Below are 6000 nucleotides of genomic sequence, written 5' to 3'. Positions count from 1 at the left end.
ACATAGAAGAAAGTAAACATGAAATAAATGCACTGGAGCAATACGGCAGACGAGACTGCTTGGAAATAAAAGGAGTCCCACACACTGATAATGAATGCACAGATGAAATTGTCATTGCTGTTGCTAAACGCCTTAACATCACACTTAAGAAGGAAAACATCAGCATCTCCCACAGACTTGGGTATGCACACAATAAGGAGCAAAACACACACTCCGCACCTATAATTGTGAAATTCACAAGCAGAAAAATCAGGGATGAAATGTTCACCAATCGGTCGAAATTATTCAAAGCAAGGGTGTCTGAAGCAGATGCCCACCAGCCACGGATATACATAAATGAAAGTTTAACTAAGGCAAACAAAAAAATGTTCTATCAATGCCTTCAATTTAAAAGGCAAAATGGATTTAAATTCATATGGACAAGAAATGGTGTCATTTTGCTCAAAAAGAACGAAACATCAGCCACTATTGCGATCCACAATGCGGCGGACATGATAAAAAACAAGATTTCACCATCAGCAGAAATGTCATAGAACATCAACCGGTTACCCAGATCAGTACGTACTTTTCATAATGTTTTTTGCACCTTGCTGTGTCTTGTTTTGCATGCACCCGGAGAAAATTATTTTCATGTCACTTTGCTTATTTCTTAATGTACCCAGCAGTAACCTGAAACAAAGCACCCTGCAAGCATCATGACCAATGTTAAACAATCAAAATGCTTAGATATGGAAGAATTCAAAATGCTAGTACAGCCAACCACGATTTATGACCTGACCCTACTTCACTTTAATGTTAGAAGTCTTGTGCGCAATTTACATACCTTGGAGGAATTTTTGCATATGGCTAACATTAGGCCACATATAATAGCTATAACTGAAACACGATTACATGCAAACACTACAGCCAACATATCATTAAGTGGATACACTTTTTTACATAATGACTCACCAACAAAAGCAGGAGGTGTTGGATTGTATATCAGAGCAAATTTGGTGTACCAAGTTTCAGCACATCATTATATTGACATGCACAAATGTGAAAATCTCTGGATTGAGTTACAGCTAAACAACAAATAAATAGTGATTATTGGTGTTGTATATAGACATCCTGGGCCAAATATCTCACCCTTTTGTACAAACTTTGAAGCATGCTTGTTTAAATTAAACAAAAAGAAAGATAAGTACTACATCCTTGGTGATTTCAACATTAATACCCAATCAAACACATTTTTAATGCAACAATATAAAGCAATAATAACAAGCCCGAGTGCAAAATTGATAATTACAATTCCATCCCATATTTCACCCTTTAACACAATGTCAGCAATTGACCACATTTATACAAACAACACCGATGACATAATTTTACCAGGTTTGGTCACTTTTGATATATCCGACCATTTGCCATTATTTACCATAGTACAAAAGTGCAGTCCCGTACAATCTATTCTAGAAGGACACAACTTATTAGGGATTACAGACATTTCAACATCGATGAGTTTCTATATGATGTGTACAGTACATGTACATGCACAGACAGGATTCATGTTCACCAATCTTCTTTTCAATAAAATCATATTTACTGGACAAAAATGTCCGGCTCTTTCTAATAATTTGAAGCTCAGTCAAAACCGAATTTAGTTTGGTCGACATTTCGTCTTTGTTTTGACTGATTTGTGACAGCAATACATCCACTTTGGATGAGATGCTGCTTACGTTAGAGGTTGCATTTTTGTTTGGTGTTACAGGGGACATTGTACAGAATTTTTTTTCCAGGTTTGCAAAAGTTAAATAATTTTCTTATTCAAATATTTCTTTCGTGTTCTTATTCAAATAGAGGCGGCAACACCTAACGATTAGAAGAACGACGGTCTTACTTTAAATTGAGTGGAAAAAAGTGTGTACGAACTTAGTTTTTATTCCCGGAGGATGCACAAAGTACCTGCAACCTCTTTACATGTATATAAATGGTTTTAGTTTTGGCCATAAAAAGTATAATTTTGTACAAGCACAAGAAATAACATAAAGAAAAAGATAGAAAAAAAATAGAAACAAAATTAGTTATGTCTCAAATGATATTATGGATGCTTTAATAACAATGGGAAGTGGGAACAGAAATAAAACAACACCTACCCAGGCACAGACATATGTGAACCAAATTAAATCAGTATAATCACAAGTTTAGAGGACTTCAAATATCCCAAAACCATATTTTTAAATTTATCTAAAAAATCTATCATAAGTTTTCCAACATGACTTTGCTAGTTGGAAAAAACTCCCGAAAAATGTCCCTTTGCTGTGCTTTCTTAGAGACTTAGAAAATGAAAAAGCAATTTCGTTTCGACTGTGGAGTTAATATAAGCAAACAGCAACAGCTAAGGTCGGCCAGAGACGCGGAAGACAAGGGATATTTAATTAACCACAAACGTAATGTAACGTATCTGTTATAGTTATTTTGGTGTAAAGCTAGCTATTTGAAGACAAGGGATATTTAATTAACCACAAACGTAATGTAACGTATCTGTTATAGTTATTTTGGTGTGATACAGGTAATGTAAAAATGTCTGCAAACGTCGAATTATTATATTCATATTTTTTTTTTGGGGGGGGGGGGGGACTGCAGAAGAAAGGACTCCCTTAAGCGGGTTCATTTTTAGAAAAAAAGCGACTTGATAATGGTGCAGTTGTTAACCATTGTTCACCAATTGGCAGAAGAGCGGACGCAGGATGCAAGGAACCTTGGTGTATTGGTGTGGCGTTCGTGAGGTAAAAGATTAAAAGTAATACAAGTTACAACCCGTTTTTTTTTCGTTTCTGGATTTGTACAGAAAAACTACTGAGACATTCCACCATAATTTGCGGGCCAGGACATGTGGCCATCGACGAATCGCCCTCAACAGTTATCGACGCACCAAAACTAAGTATGTACATAGTACACTTAGAATAAGACCGTAATTGCAGATCAGAAAAAATAGTTTTTAGGAAATGTTTCATGTTGTTAGTTCTATTAAGAGAACAACAAACCCTGGAAGGTGATATTCAGAGGCACGTTTTGCCACGCACCGATGAATGGCGGGCATACAACAACTTAGGAAGTATGCAAAAGAGGTTAAATAACAAGTAACATAATCTGTGTAATATGTTACGGCGACGGGAGTCCATACAAATGAAATTGAAAGCTTGTGGAGAAGTGCCCATAAAGTATTAAGAAGAAACGAAGTTAAACGGGACTTCATACCAACATATTTGAATAAGTTTCTTTGGCGCCAAAGAATACCAAAAAAACAGGTATTTTGCAGATATCATCAAATCCATCGCAGAAAACCCGAAATCCAGTTTAAAAATCGATCTGGGCACGAGGCAACAGAACTTTACAGTGCAATTCTGTTACAGACCCCACGAGGCATGATAAAGCTAACCAACAGTCATCTAAAAATGAACTAAAAAGCCCCGCAATTTTGGGTTGTCCCACAACTAATAAAAGAAGAAGTTCCTGTTTTAGCACTTACTCAAACAGTTCTTTGAAAGTTCTCAAACTGGCAGAACACCATACAGTGGAAAAATCACTTTCTTACGTTGCAGTTTATATCAGGGTTTATTTTCTGGTCATAGTGCCCATATAAACAGCAAACACAAGGATTCTTCCATTCACATCACAACTAACCAGAGACACTAACAGACAGATATGAAGAACATGGTAGAAGACTGGTAGAAGTCTAAATACGCGCCGGAAGGAGCACGAAAGGGATGTGGGCAAGAAGGATGCGAAGAAATCAGCGTTGGCAAACCATGCAACCACTCACCATCACAGCATTAACTTTTCTGCTGCTCAAGTGTTGGTGAAGGAAACTGATTTTCACAAGCGAAGTTTCCTAGAGTCTTGGAACATCCATTCACGCGCCAACACAATGAACGTTAAAACAGATGTTCTAATGCCGATAAATTATCGGTCGCTTTTACACCACTGAGCTTGTTTTATCGCTACGGTGGTGCGAGTTTGCAGCCGCGTGATCTTGTTATCGCTGTTTTACATGTGTGTGGTTTGCATTTTGTCGCTTTAAAAGAAATTTGTCCTGCAAGTTATGTCATTATCCTGATGAAGGCGTCTTGTATAGGACGTCGAAACGTCGATTGTTTACAATAAAACTGCTGGATGAGCAATACTTAGTCATGAAGAACATGTTCAGACCAAAAAAAGTTGATACTCATTTACTTACAGAGCAAAATTTGGATATTATGACAGAGTTTTCTGCAGCAAACTTATATTTCCAAAACTTTATCACAGTGCCCAGGTAATCAAGAATTCTTGCATTTACATTGGGACTAAACCAGAGGCACTAACAGATATGAATAACATAATCAGACATATCTTCCACCAAAAAATGTTTACACTCATTTTACTTACGGAGCAAAATTACATTTCTGAAACTCTACTGTATTTAAACCTATTTTAATATCAGCTATGCTTTTTTTGCCAGAGAAAATACTTTTAGTTTAGTTTTGTCAAATGGTGATCAGATCACATGTGTTGACCAGCCTTCGATGGTCTAAACCAGTGCTCTTCAACCTTTTTTGGTCTAGTGAACCCCTAAAGTTGTTGTGACGAACTCATGCACCCTTTTTACTTAAAAGCTAAACTGAGGTAAAAAGCGATATAGTAGCGAGGTGTTTATTGGAGGTACATCTTAATAGAATAGTACAAGGTACGAATACGCCACATAAGACGAGAGTCAAAGAAAGAAGGCAATCTGTCCGAATCGTTTTAGTATGTAAGACACGATAATCGGAAGATGGAGAGGCCGCTACAATGTGAAAAATCAGTATACATATCATCATGTCATATAAATCGAGCGGAACTGCCGAAGTTTTACACCAGGGGCGTGCAACTGTTTATCGCAGTGGGCCACAACTTACAGTCAAAATAGTGCTGGGGCCAGACAATTAAGCAACATACACATTTTTTAAACCAGGGCTTCCCAACCTTTTTACGACCTCGTACCACTTGGACGCTCTGTACTGCCACGCGTACCACTTCTTGCAGAACAACTAATTTGATCGAATCATATTTTATGGAGAATAATAATATTGGCCTACTAAAATAACACCAAAGCACAATACCTAAATTTGATGAGATTTTTATTTCTTGCATTTTCGCTGCTTGACATGATTAAAGGCCCGTTCACACCGGACGTAGCGTAGCGAAGCGAAGTTGAGCGAAGGGGGTGTTCACACCGGACGTAGCGTAGCGAAGCCAAGTTGGGCGAACGACCAACTTCTTTAGGAAACGTCGTATACACAAAACAAAGTTTGCCAAATAAATAAATGCCATGGAATGTTTATTTGTCAATAAAATACTTAAATCATATTTATTTAACTACTGTTGAATTAATTGACATTGTGACGTCATATTCCCTGTACATGTTTACTGTACAGTAATAAAATGTTTGAATCACCAAAATGCACGAAGAAAACGTTTTGTGATTTTTTTCTTTGCTGCACATTGCTATGTCCTGATTTTTTTATATGTCATTAAACATATGTTACCAGAACCAATTACTGTTTATTAAATACAATTTCTGTCCTGTTCCTGATTGAATACCTGGATTTTCATGCAAAACTTCATGGTAACTTTTTATTTTCTACATGGAAACAAAATAAAATAGCCAGAAACATTTTATTGAAATCATAACTAACAACAAATCATTTGAAATACTGAATATTTTTTTGTTTTTTTATTGGCATAGTAGTGGTCTGATGTTTCAAGTAGTGTTCTGATGTTTCAAAGCCAGTACACTCCCAACATGGGCCTTGATGTAGACTTAGTTTCACCTTCCTTGATCAAGTAATGGCACTTCAGGATCTTGAGTTACATCTAAATAACAACACTCTAGTTTTGAAGAATATTTAAGTGTTAAAGATTTTAGTGGTATAGCATTTATACATGTTAAAACTACTTTTTACATATTATTTTCTCCTACTGCACATGGCAAACAAAACT

The 6000-nt window shown here is 36.5% G+C and overlaps 1 long non-coding RNA gene across 1 annotated transcript; it reads right to left on the bottom strand.

Annotated features, from left to right (window-relative positions):
• Positions 1-11: 11 nt before the first annotated feature.
• On the bottom strand, positions 12-2612 carry LOC145220432 (uncharacterized). The gene is made up of 3 exons (XR_013858173.1): positions 1129-2612; positions 952-1064; positions 12-684 (listed from the first exon to the last, which is right to left on the bottom strand). It is a non-coding gene; the product is annotated as an uncharacterized LOC145220432 (long non-coding RNA).
• Positions 2613-6000: the final 3388 nt, after the last annotated feature.

This window comes from Phallusia mammillata, chromosome 3 (assembly GCF_965637545.1).
Source record: "Phallusia mammillata chromosome 3, kaPhaMamm4.hap1.1, whole genome shotgun sequence".
NCBI classification, from domain to species: Eukaryota; Metazoa; Chordata; class Ascidiacea; order Phlebobranchia; family Ascidiidae; genus Phallusia; species Phallusia mammillata.
Note: the sequence above shows the minus strand (reverse complement) of the source record. Positions and strands in the feature narration are given on the sequence as shown.